Here is a 14,341-nt window from a genome sequence, read left to right on the forward strand (position 1 = left end):
GTGATGCAGATGAGTCCGCACAACATTTTGATATTTGCTCTGCTGTAAAAGAATTGGCCAAAAATCGTGACAGCTCTGTCATAAATTTAACTAGTCATTCTATTTGGAAGGCCATTATTGGCAATTACATCATACTACACAGACTTCTATGATGGTGGGATGAATTAGTATTGTTTGAGGAAGATTAGCACTAAACCCTGCTACCTATCCTGTTTCTGAGTGAGCTATGGTACAATAAAATGTAACTGCAGATTTATACCTAGACTGTCAGCCCTATTATTTCTATTTCAGCAATTACAATTAGCAATGGAGCAATGGAGCTCTTCTCTTTGGGTGTTACCTATATAATGCAGCACAATTTGCCTGCAAATTCTACAGACAAGCCTGCTTGACTTCCTCTTCATCAATGACTCTTAGCAATTGAGCACTCGTCTTTGGGTGTATATTACACTCAAACATTATTAGTGAAAATTATGAAAAATACAGTTTAATCCCTGATAGGCCCTCAACCATCCTTTGCATGTTAATACATTTTTTTGACAAATCCTTCTAACCAGCCCAGATGTCAAACTGCTGTGGTCTGCCACATGCGTCATCCCTGCTTGTGTTTGGAAAGTGCAAATTGGTGCCAGAACCTCACGTGCCAGAACTGCTGCCACTGGTGCCACACTGCTGCCTCTGGTGCAGGCCTACACAATCAACCGCATCCTCATCAGCGCCCTCGTCGGCTACCCAAATCTCTCCCACATCCTCTTCTAAAGACAAAGTGTCATCATCACTTGGTGTATCACCGGCTACACTCAGGCTGTTCAGGTACACATCAGTAGAACTGCTGAAAGGGCCCCTCTTTATGGATACACTAACAGAATGCTCACGATTAGACATCCCACTGTTGGATGGACTCTCCACAGGGATTGGTGTCATGTCTGATTCAGAGCAAACATTATCCTCTAATGCCTTACTGTTTTCTTGCAGCTCGGCTTTGACGCGTAACAGTAGTTGTGCACCACTTGTAGGCTCGGTAACATTTTTGGATCTGCCACTAATAGAGAAAGGCGAAGGCCTCATTCTCTCTTTGCCACTGCGTGTGTAGAATGGCATGTTGGCAATTTTTTTTTTATCAGCCCTTCACTTTTCCTCAGTTACACCTCTTTTTCGCTTCAACACAGTAATTTTTATTTTTTATTTTATTTTTTAGTTTTTTGGACTGATTTCGGAACACTGTGTAGTTTGACATCGCCTTGCCCAGATGACGTATTGGGAACACTAACATTAGGACTGGTGACAGAACCTGGTTGCTCATTCTGATCATATGTGGACTGCTATGAATCCATTCTGAGCCCAAAGCACTTGTAGTGCTAAAAATTATTTGGTAAGATACTGCTGACAGATAGTAATTTTGACAGCCAGAAATATTTATGCACAATTATGGGGGACACCCCAAAAGCACTAGGGAGTGCTAAAAATTATTTGGTAGATACTTGTGACAGATAGTTATTTTGGCAGCCAGAAAAATGTATGCACAATTATGGGGAACACCCCAAAAGCCCTGGGGAGTGCTAAAAATTATTTGGTAGATACTGCTGACAGATAGTAATTTTGACAGCAAGAAAGATTTATGCACAATTATGGGGGACACCCCAAAAGCACTGGGGAGTGCTAAAAATTATTTGGTAGATACTGCTGACAGATATTAATTTTGACAGCCAGAAAGATTTATGCACAATTATGGGGGACACCCCAAAAGCACTGGGGAGTGCTAAAAATTATTTGGTAGATACTGCTGACAGATAGTAAGTTTGACAGCCAGAAATATTTATGCACAATTATGGGGGACACCCCAAAAGCACTGGGCAGTGCTAAAATTATTTGGTAGATACTGCTGACAGATAGTAATTTTGACAGCCATAAATATTTATGCACAATTATGGGGGACACCCCAAAAGCACTGGGGAGTGCTAAAATTATTTGGTAGATACTGCTGACAGATAGTAATTTTGACAGCCAGAAATACTTATGCACAATTATGAGGGACACCCCAAAAGCCCTGGGGAGTGCTAAAAATTATTTGGTAGATGCTGCTGACAGATAGTAATTTTGAAAGCCAGAAAGATTTATGCACAATTATGGGGGACACCCCAAAAGTAATGGGGAGTGCTAAAAATTATTTGGTAGATACTGCTGACAGATAGTAAATTTGACAGCCAGAAAAATGTATGTACAATTATGGGGCACACCCCAAAAGCCCTGGGGAGTGCTAAAAATTATTTGGTAGATACTGCTGACAGATAGTAATTTTGACAGCCATAAATATTTATGCACAATTATGGGGGACACCCCAAAAGCACTGGGGAGTGGTAAAAATAATTTGGTAGATACTGCTGACAGATAGTAATTTTGACAGCCAGAAAGATTTATGCACAATTATGGAGGACACCCCAAAAGCACTGGGGAGTGCTAAAAAAATTTTGGTAGATACTGCTGACAGATAGTAATTTTGACAGCCAGAAATATTTATGCACATTTATGGGGGACACCCCAAAAGCACTGGGGAGTGCTTAAAATTATTTGGTAGATACTGCTGACAGATAGTAATTTTGACAGCCATAAATATTTATGCACAATTATGGGGGACACCCCAAAAGCACTGGGGAGTGCTAAAAATTATTTGGTAGATACTGCTGACAGATAGTAATTTTGACAGCCAGAAAGATTTATGCACAATTATGGGGGACACCCCAAAAGCCCTGGGGAGTGCTAAAAAGTATTTGGTAGATACTGCTGACAGATAGTAAGTTTGACAGCCAGAAATATTTATGCACAATTATGGGGGACACCCCAAAAGCACTGGGCAGTGCTAAAATTATTTGGTAGATACTGCTGACAGATAGTAATTTTGACAGCCAGAAATATTTATGCACAATTATGGGGGACACCACAAAAGCACTGGGGAGTGCTAAAATTATTTGGTAGATACTGCTGACAGATAGTAATTTTGACAGCCTGAAATATTTATGCACAATTATGGGGGACACGCCAAAAGCACTGGGGAGTGCTAAAAAGTATTTGGTAGATACTGCTGACAGATAGTAATTTTGACAGCCAGAAAGATTTATGCACAATTATGGGGGACACCCCAAAAGCACTGGGGAGTGCTAAAAAGTATTTGGTAGATACTGCTGACAGATAGTAAGTTTGACAGCCAGAAATATTTATGCACAATTATGGGGGACACCCCAAAAGCACTGGGCAGTGCTAAAATTATTTGGTAGATACTGCTGACAGATAGTAATTTTGACAGCCAGAAATATTTATGCACAATTATGAGGGACACCCCAAAAGCCCTGGGGAGTGCTAAAAATTATTTGGTAGATACTGCTGACAGATAGTAATTTTGAAAGCCAGAAAGATTTATGCACAATTATGAGGGACACCCCAAAAGTAATGGGGAGTGCTAAAAAGTATTTGGTAGATACTGCTGACAGATAATAATTTTGACAGCCAGAAAGATTTATGCACAATTATGGGGGACACCCCAAAAGCACTGGGGAGTGCTAAAAATTATTTGGTAGATACTGCTGACAGATAGTAATTTTGACAGCCTGAAATATTTATGCACAATTATGGGGGACCCCCCAAAAGCACTGGGGAGTGCTAAAAATTATTTGGTAGATACTGCTGACAGATAGTAATTTTGACAGCCTGAAATATTTATGCACAATTATGGGGGACACCCCAAAAAGCACTGGGGAGTGCCAAATATTTAAAAAAAAAACAAACCCCTCTATGCTCCTCTCTTCTCTAGCGATTTTTGATAGCTCAATTGGAATAAGAATATTGTATTCTCTGTCCCTGCTCTAATCAGCCTGTGACTACACCCTGCTCTCTCCGTCTGTCAAATGGCGATGGATTGCTGTGGAGGTGTGTATTTATAATCTTGAAGTATCGCGAGAACCGAGCCCCGAGATTTGACGATGTCACAATGACGTTCGGCCTCGATTTGGATTCCGAACGGGCGGGAGAGTACCGAGCCTACTTGACTCCATACTCGGATACCCAAAGTTCGGGTGGGTTCGGTTCTCGGGGAACCGGACCCGCCCATCTCTACTAAAAACACACAATGGGATGATCTAAGGGTGGAAACATTGGAAGTAGACCTATCTTTTAACTCTTCCAAGATTGTGAGCAGTCGAAAGTGACAAAGTGGAGACTATACTGGCACGACTATAAGGTTTTAATTATAGTCCGATCGTAGGTGGGGAAATTATTAAGAGATAGCGAGTATTGCTATAAGCGCAAAACTGTAACAACAAATAATTAACAAATAACAAATAATTACAAAATACTAGCAAATTAATTAAATGTTTAACTGACAATTCTTAGGTGTATGGTCTGAGATTGTCCAAAAGACTTAGTGAGGGAAATCAATGGAGACATGAAGAGAACGTCAGGTCACACTGTGCTCTTCTGTAGGGGTGGTGGAGCGAGCAGTGTGCCAATCCTCCCATCTGGTTGGAGGAAGAGACTCTGAAGTCGCGGAGTACTTGTGCCAATCCTCCCGTCTGGTTGGAGGAAGAGACTCTGAAGTCGCGGAGTACTTGTGCCAATCCGGTAGCTGTTCTTTTAAAATGTTAAGGGCCTCACAAAAGGATTTGTAGCTCGTTGTGAGGCCTAATTATGATAAGTTTGCCATTGTGGTGTACTTAGCGGGACTCCCCAATGAAATCTAATAGATGACATCATTAATTTGTCAGTGAGAGGCCTGAGCATCTGTATCTGCTGGAGGTTGGACCATGACAGATCCTGGTATTTGTCTCTTGTGGGCATTAAATTCAATTTCTTTGAGGACCTGAGATTTTTTGAGGATATCTTCCTTACCTGTGTTATAATTAGAGATGAGCGCACTCGGATTTCCTGAATCCGAGCCCACCCGAACGTTGTCGATCCGAGTCGGATTCGAGACAGATCCGGGTATTGGCACCAAATGAAAACCTGAAACCGAGGCTCGGAGTCATAATCCCGCTGTCGGATCTCGTGATACTCGGATCCTATAAATTCCCCGCTAGTCGCCGCCATCTTCACTCGGGCATTGATCAAGGTAGAGGGAGGGTGTGTTAGGTGGTCCTCTGTCCTGGTAGATCTTGTGCTGTGCTGTTTAGTTCTGTGCTGTGCTGTTTAGTCCAGTGCAGTCCAGTCCAGTGGTGCTGTGTGCTGTGCTCTGTCAATTTTGAGTTCAGTGGTGCTGCTGGGTCCTGTGTGCTGTGTCCTGTTCAGTCCAGTGGTCCTGTGTCCTGTGCTCTGTGCTTCTAAGGGCATAGTTATTTCCCCAATATTCCCAAGTGTTTAAAAAATTTAAAAAAAGTTAATAAAAAAAATACAAAAAAATAATTATAATTTTTTTTAATTACAACAAGATTTGCAAAACCAATCCTGCAGTATAAGCCCATTGGTACTGCAATATTACTAAGTTCACACATTCTGCAGTATCTTGTGCTACATATAATGGAGAGCAAAAATTTGGAGGATAAAGTAGGGAAAGATCAAGACCCACTTCCTCCTAATGCTGAAGCTGCTGCCACTAGTCATGACATAGACAATGAAATGCCATCAACGTCGTCTTCCAAGCCCGATGCCCAATCTCCTAGTACAGGGCATGTAAAATCCAAAAAGCCCAAGTTCTCCAAAAATAGCAAAAAGAGAAACTTAAAATCATCTGAGGAGAAACGTAAAGTTGGCAATATGCCATTAACGACACGTAGTGGCAAGGAACGGCTTAGGCCCTGGCCCGTGTTCATGACTAGTGGTCCATCTTCTCCCAAGGATCTTAGCCCTCCTCCTCCCCCCCTACAAAAAATTGAAGAGAGTTATGCTGTCAGCAACAAAACAGCAAACAACTCTGCCTTCTAAAGAGAAATTATCACAAATCCCCAAGGCGAGTCCAAGGGTGTTGGTGGTTGTCAAGCCTGACCTTCCTATCACTGTATGGGAAGAGGTGGCTCGGGAGGAGGCTATTGATGATGTAGCTGGCGCTGTGGAGGAACTTGATGATGAGGATGGTGATGTGGTTATTGAAAATGAGGCACCAGGGGGGGGAAACAGCTGATGTACATGGGATGAAAAAGCCCATCGTCATGCCTGGTCAGAAGACCAAAAAATGCACCTCTTCGGTCTGGAGTTATTTTTATCCAAATCCGGACAACCAATGTATGGCCATATGTAGCTTATGTAAAGCTCAAATAAGCAGGGGTAAGGATCTTGCCCACCTAGGGACATCCTCCCTTATGCGTCACCTGAATAACCTTCATAGTTCAGTGGTTAGTTCAGGAACTGGGCCTAGGACCGTCATCAGTACAGGGACACCTAAATCCCTTGGTCCTGTTGGATACACACCACCAACACCCTCCTCGTCAACTTCTTCCACGATCTCCATCAGATTTAGTACTGCAGGCCATGTCACCAGCCAGACTGAGTCCTCTCCAATACGGGATTCATCCGAGGAATCCTGCAGCGGTACGCCTACTACTGCCACTGCTGCTGTTGCTGCTGTAAGTTGGTCATCTTCCCAGAGGGGAAGTCGTAAGACCGCTAAGTCTTTCACAAAACAATTGACCGTCCAACAGTCGTTTGCTATGACCACAAAATACGATAGTAGTCACCCTATTGCAAAGCGTATAACTGCGGCTGTAACTGCAATGTTGGTGTTAGACGTGCGCCCGGTGTCCGCCATCAGTGGAGTGGGATTTAGAGGGTTGTTGGAGGTATTGTGTCCCCGGTACCAAATCCCGTCGAGATTCCACTTCACTAGGCAGGCGATACCAAAAATGTACAGAGAAGTACGATCAAGTGTCCTCAGTGCTCTAAAAAATGCGGTTGTACCCACTGTCCACTTAACCACGGACATGTGGACAAGTGGTTCTGGGCAAACGAAGGACTATATGACTGTGACAGCCCACTAGGTAGATGCATCCCTTCCTGCAGCAACAGCAACAGCTGCATCAGTAGCAGCATCTACAAAATGGCTGCTCGTGCAAAGGCAGGCAACATTGTGTATTACAGGCTTTAATAAGAGGCACAACGCTGACAACATATTAGAGAAACTGAGGGAAATTATCTCCCAGTGGCTTACCCCACTTAGACTCTCATGGTGATTTGTGGTGTCAGACAATGCCAGTAACATTGTGCGGGCATTAAATATGGGCAATTTCCAGCACGTCCCATGTTTTGCCCACACCATTACTTTGGTGGTGCAGCATTACCTCAAGAGTGACAGGGGTGTGGAGGAGATGCTTGCGGTGGCGCGCAAAATTGCTGGACACTTTTGGCATTCAGCCAGTGCCTACCGCAGACTAGAGGCACATCAAAAAAGCATGAACCTGCCCTGCCATCACCTCAAACAAGAGGTTGTGACGCGCTGGAACTCCACCCTCTATATGCTGCAGAGGATGGAGGAGCAGCAAAAGGCCATTCAGGCCTACACAGCCACCTACGACATAGTGGAGACTGATTTCCGTGTTGTGCAAGGTTCTCCAGCCGTTTGAACTTGCCACACGAGAAGTCAGTTCTGACACTGCCAGCTTGAGTCATGTCCTTCCCCTGATCAGGCTGTTGCAGAAGCAGCTGGAGAAAGTGAGGGAGGAGCTGTTAAAGCATTGCGATCCAACAAAGCATGTAGCTCTTGTGGATGAAGCCCTTCGTATGCTTTTCCAGGATCCGAGGTTGGTCACTCTTTTAAAGTCAGAGGAATACATTCTGGCCACCGTGCTCGATCCTCGGTTTAAAGCGTATGTTTTGTCTCTGTTTTCGGCAGACACAAGTCTGCAGCGGTGCAAAGACCTGCTGGTCAGGAGATTGTCCTCTGAAGAGGACCGTGACATGCCAACAGCTCCACCCTCATTTTCTTCCACATCTATGGCTGCAAGGAAAAAGCTCAGTTTTCCTAAAAGAGCATCTGGCGGGGATGCTGATAACATCTGGTCCGGACTGAAGGACCTGCCAACCATTGCAGACATGTCTACTGTCGCTGCATTGGATGCTGTCACAATTGAAAAAATGGTGGAGGATTATTTTGCTGACACCATCCAAATAGACATGTCAGACAGTCCATATTGTTACTGGCAGGAAAAAAAAGCAGTTTGGAAGCCCCTGTACAAACTGGCTCTATTTTACCTGAGTTGTCCCCCCTCCAGTGTGTACTCGGAAAGAGTTTTTAGTGCAGCGGGGAACCTGGTCAGTGAGCGGCGAAGGAGGTTGCTTCCTCACAACGTTGAAAAAATGATGTTTATAAAAATGAATAATCAATTCCTCAATGAAGTACAGCACTGCCCTCCAGATAGTACAGAGGGACCTGTGGTTGTGGAGTCCAGCGGGGACGAATTGATAATGTGTGAGGAGGAGGAAGTACACACTGTAGGGGGAGAGGAATCAGAGGTTGAGGATGAGGACGACATCTTTCCTTAGTAGAGCCTGTTTAGTTTGTACAAGGAGAGATGAATTGTTTTTTTAATGTGGGGGCCCAAACAAACCAATCATTTCAGCCACAGTTGTTTGGTAGGCCCTGTCGCTGAAATGATTGGTTTGTTAAAGTGTGCATGTCCTATTTCAACAACATAAGGGTGGGTGGGAGAGCCCAAGGACAATTCCATCTTGCAACTATTTTTTTGGCATTATGTGACCATTCAACAGTCGTTTGCCATGTTCAAAAAGTAAAAGAAAATGTCAACAAATTCAAAAAATTAAATCAAAAGTTAAATGCCCTGTCATTATTTAAAACAAGAGGTATTGACGTGCTAGAATTAGTGTAGTGTTAATATGTTATAAACACTACACTTGGAACTTGGAGGAGGTATTGTGGCCCCGGTACCAAATTTAGTACCGGAGCCACCCCACTACGCAGTCCAGATACTTGTTTTGTGGAATCATGACCAGTTGAGGGTGTATTTATTATATTGTGGCCCCGGTATCAAATTTAGTACCGGGGCCACCCCAGTACGCAGTCCAGATACTTGTTTGGTGGAATTCTGACCAGTTGAGGGTGTATTTATTATATTGTGGCCCTGATATCAAATTTAGTACCGGGGCCACCCCACTACGCAGTCCAGATACTTGTTTGGTGGAATTCTGACCAGTTGAGGGTGTATTTATTATATTGTAGCCCCGGTATCAAATTTAGTACCGGGGCCACCCCACTACGCAGTCCAGATACTTGTTTGGTGGAATTCTGACCAGTTGAGGGTGTATTTATTATATTGTGGCCCCGGTATCAAATTTAGTACCGGGGCCACCCCACTACTCAGTCCAGATACTTGTTTGGTGGAATCCTGACCAGTTGAGGGTGTATTTATTATATTGTGGCCCCGGTATCAAATTTAGTACCGGGGCCACCCCACTACGCAGTCCAGATACTTGTTTGGTGGAATTCTGACCAGTTGAGGGTGTATTTATTATATTGTGGCCCCGGTATCAAATTTAGTACCGGGGCCACCCCACTACGCAGTCCAGATACTTGTTTGGTGGAATTCTGACCAGTTGAGGGTGTATTTATTATATTGTGGCCCCGGTATCAAATTTAGTACCGGGGCCACCCCACTACGCAGTCCAGATACTTGTTTGGTGGAATTCTGACCAGTTGAGGGTGTATTTATTATATTGTGGCCCCGATATCAAATTTAGTACCGGGGCCACCCCACTACTCAGTCCAGATACTTGTTTGGTGGAATCCTGACCAGTTGAGGGTGTATTTATTATATTGTGGCCCCGGTATCAAATTTAGTACCGGGGCCACCCCACTACGCAGTCCAGATACTTGTTTGGTGGAATTCTGACCAGTTGAGGGTGTATTTATTATATTGTGGCCCCGGTATCAAATTTAGTACCGGGGCGACCCCACTACGCAGTCCAGATACTTGTTTGGTGGAATTCTGACCAGTTGAGGGTGTATTTATTATATTGTAGCCCCGGTATCAAATTTAGTACCGGGGCCACCCCACTACGCAGTCCAGATACTTGTTTGGTGGAATTCTGATTAGTTGAGGGTGTATTTATTATATTGTGGCCCCGGTATCAAATTTAGTACCGGGGCCACCCCACTACGCAGTCCAGATACTTGTTTGGTGGAATTCTGACTAGTTGAGGGTGTATTTATTATATTGTGGCCCCAGTATAAAATTTAGTACCGGGACCACCCCACTACTCAGTCCAGAATTTTTTTTGGGGGAATTCAGAGCCGTGGAGGGTTTTTTATTAATTATATTGTGGTGACCACTCCTCTATGCAGTCCAGATACATTTATTGGTGCGAATCATACAAGTTCAGGGTTTTTAAATTATATTGTGGTGACCCACTCCTCTACGCAGTCCAGGTACATTTTTTGGTGCGATTCATACCAGTTGATGGTTTTCTTATTATATTGTGGTGACCACTCCTCTACGCAGTCCAGGTACATTTATTGGTGCGAATCATACAAGTTCAGGGTTTTTAATTTATATTGTGGTGACCACTCCTCTACGCAGTCCAGGTACATTTTTTGGTGTGATTCATACCAGTTGATGGTTTTCTTATTATATTGTGGGGACCACTCCACTACGCAGTCCAGAAAGATACCTCATTGCAAGGTTTTGGACTAATAACAATATTGTGAGGTGTTTAGAATACACTGTAAATTAGTGGAAATGCTTGTTATTGAATGTTTTTGAGGTTAATAATAGCGTAGGAGTGAAAATAAGCCCTAAAACTTGATTTTTGAACTTTTTATGCTTTTTTAAAAAAAAAATCCGAATCCAAAACCTTAAATCCGAACCAAAACCTTTCGGCAGGTGTTTTGCGAAACAAATCCGAACCCAAAACATCACGAAAATCCGAATCCAAAACACAAAACACGAGACACCAAAAGTCGCCGGTGCACATCCCTAGTTATAATGAAGCCTGCCGATGATAACACGATGAGGCATCTCAGATTGCAGGCCACATGGCCGAAGGGCTCTATGCGCTCTATCAAAAGTTATTTGCTGATTTGGGTTATTGTCGAAATGTTCATGAAAACCCATTGTAAGAGCATCCACAACTGCTTGGGGGAGGGACATCCTACATAATACCTCTGTTATCTAGATCTGAAAGAAGGATTAATTAGTGTGACAGAGGGCAGAAGAGGGGGACAGAGGGCAGAGGAGGGGGACAGAGGGCAGAGAAGGGGGACAGCATGATAGAGGGAAGAGGGACAGCGTGACAGAGGGCAGAGGGGGGGACAGAGGGCAGAGGAGGGGGACAAAGGGCAGAGGAGGGGGACAGAGGGCAGAGGAGGGGGACAGAGGGCAGAGGGGGGGGCAGCGTGACAGATAGCAGAGGGACAGCGTGACAGAGAGCAGAGGGGGGGACAGAGGGCAGAGGAGGGGAACAGCATGGCAGATGGCAGAGGAGGGGGATAGAGGGAAGAGGAGGGGGACAGCGTGACAGAGGGCAGAGGAGGAGGACAGCGTGACAGAGGGCAGAGGAGGGGGACAGAGGGCAGAGGAGGGGAACAGCATGGCAGATGGCAGAGGAGGGGGGCAGAGGGCAGAGGAGGGGGACAGCGTGACCTAGGGCAGCGGAAGGGGACAGCATGACAGTGGGCAGAGGAGGGGGACAGAGGGCAGAGGAGGTGGACAGCGTGACAGAGGGCAGAGGAGCGGGACAGAGGGCAGAGGAGGGGGACAGAGGGCAGAGGAGGGGGACAGCGTGACAGAGAGCAGAGGAGGGGGACAGAGGGCAGAGGAGGGGTACAGCGTGACAGAGGGCAGAGGGACAGCGTGACAGAGAGCAGAGGGGGGGACAGAGGGCAGAGGAGGGGGACAAAGGGCAGAGGAGGGGGACAGAGGGCAGAGGAGGGGGACAGCGTGACAGAGGGCAGAGGAGGGGGAAAGAGGGCAGAGGAGGGGTACAGCGTGAAAGATAGCAGAGGGACAGCGTGACAGAGAGCAGAGGGGGGGGACAGAGGGCAGAGGAGGGGGACAGAGGGCAGAGGAGGGGGACAGAGGACAGAGGAGGGGGACAGCGTGACAGAGGGCAGTGGAGGGGGACAGCGTGACAGAGGGCAGAGCAGGGGGGACAGCGTGACAGAGGGCAGAGGAGGGGGACAGAGGGCAGAGGAGGGGAACAGAGGGCAGAGGAGGGGGACAGCGTGACAGAGGGCTGAGGAGGGGGACAGAGGGCAGAGGAGGGGGACAGAGGGCAGAGGAGGGGGACAGCGTGACAAAGGGCAGAGGGACAGCGTGGCAGAAAGCAGAGGGGGACAGAGGGCAGAGGAGGGGGACAGAGGGCAGAGGAGGGGGACAGCGTGACAAAGGGCAGAGGGACAGCGTGGCAGAAAGCAGAGGGGGGGGACAGAGGACAGAGGAGGGGGACAGAGGGCAGAGGAGGGGGACAGAGGGCAGAGGGCAGATGAGGAGGACAGCGTGACAGAGGGCAGATGAGGGGGACAGAGGGCAGAGAAGGGAGAGAGAGGGCAGAGGAGGGAGACAGCGTGACAGAGGGCAGAGGAGGGGGACAGCGTGACAGAGGGCAGAGGAGGGGGACAGAGGGCAGAGGAGGGGGACAGCGTGACAGAGGGCAGAGGGACAGCTTGACAGAGGGCCGAGGAGGGTGACAAAGGGCAGAGGATGGGGACAGAGGGCAGAGGAGGGGGACAGAGGGCAGAGGAGGGGGACAGCGTGACAGAGGGCAGAGGAGGGGGACAGAGGGCAGAGGAGGGCTACAGCATGAAAGATAGCAGAGGGACAGTGTGACAGAGAGCAAAGGGGGGGGCAGAGGGCAGAGGAGGAGGACAGAGGGCAGAGGAGGGGAACAGAGGGCAGAGAAGGGAGAGAGAGGGCAGAGGAGGGAGACAGCGTGACAGAGGGCAGAGGAGGGGGACAGCGTGACAGAGGGCAGAGGAGGGGGACAGAGGGCAGAGGAGGGGGACAGCGTGACAGAGGGCAGAGGGACAGCTTGACAGAGGGCCGAGGAGGGTGACAAAGGGCAGAGGATGGGGACAGAGGGCAGAGGAGGGGGACAGAGGGCAGAGGAGGGGGACAGCGTGACAGAGGGCAGAGGAGGGGGACAGAGGGCAGAGGAGGGCTACAGCATGAAAGATAGCAGAGGGACAGCGTGACAGAGAGCAAAGGGGGGGGCAGAGGGCAGAGGAGGAGGACAGAGGGCAGAGGAGGGGAACAGAGGGCAGAGAAGGGGGACAGAGGACAGAGGAGGGGGACAGCGTGACAGAGGGCAGTAGAGGAGTACAGAGGGCAGAGGAGGGGGACAGCGTGACAGAGGGCAAAGGAGGGGGACAGAGGGCAGAGGAGGAAGAAAGCCCAACAGAGGGCAGAATAGGGACACAGAGGGCAGAGGTGGGGGACAGCATGACAGAGAGCAGAGGGACAGCATGACAGAGAGCAGAGGGGGGTGACAGAGGGCAGAGGAGGGGGACAGAAGGCAGAGGAGGGGGACAGCGTGACAGAGGGCAGAGGAGGAGGACAGCGTGACAGAGGGCAGAGGAGGGGGACAGAGGGCAGAGAAGTGGGACAGAGGGAAGAGGAGGGGGACAGCGTGGCAGAGGAGGGGCACAAAGGGCAGAGGAGGGGGACAGCGTGACAGAGGGCAGAGGAGGGGGACAGAGGGCAGAGGAGGGGGACAGCATGAAAGAGGAGGGGCACAGCGTGACAGAGGGCAGATGAGGAGGACAGCGTGACAGAGGGCAGATAAGGGGCACAGAGGGCAGAGGAGGGGGACAGCGTGACAGAGGGCAGAGGAGGTGGACAGAGGGCAGAAGAGGGGGACAGCGTGATAGAGGAGGGGGACAGCGTGACAGAGGGCAGAGGAGGAGGACAGCGTGACAGAGGGCAGAGGAGGGGGAGAGAGGGCAGAGGAGGGGGACAGCGTGACAGGTGGCAGAGGAGGGGGACAGCGTGACAGAGGGCAGAGGAGGAGGACAGCGTGACAGAGGGCAGAGGAGGGGGAGAGAGGGCAGAGGAGGGGGACAGCGTGACAGGGGGCAGAAGAGGGGGACAGCGTGATAGAGGAGGGGGACAGCGTGACAGAGGGCAGAGGAGGAGGACAGCGTGACAGAGGGCAGAGGCGGTGGACAGAGGGCAGAGGAGGGGGACAGCGTGACAGAGAGCAGAGGGACAGCATGACAGAGAGCAGAGATAGGGGACAAAGGGCAGAGGAAGGGGACAGAGGGCAGAGGAGGGGGACAGCCTGACAGAGGGCAGAGGAGGAGGACAGCGTGACAGAGGGCAGAGGAGGGGGATAGAGGGCAGAGGAGGGGGACAGCGTGATAGGGGGCAGAGGAGGGGGACAGCGTGACAGAGGGCAGAGGAGGGGGACAGCGTGA

This window comes from Mixophyes fleayi, chromosome 3, assembly GCF_038048845.1.
Source record: "Mixophyes fleayi isolate aMixFle1 chromosome 3, aMixFle1.hap1, whole genome shotgun sequence".
In the NCBI taxonomy this organism is placed as follows: domain Eukaryota; kingdom Metazoa; phylum Chordata; class Amphibia; order Anura; family Limnodynastidae; genus Mixophyes; species Mixophyes fleayi.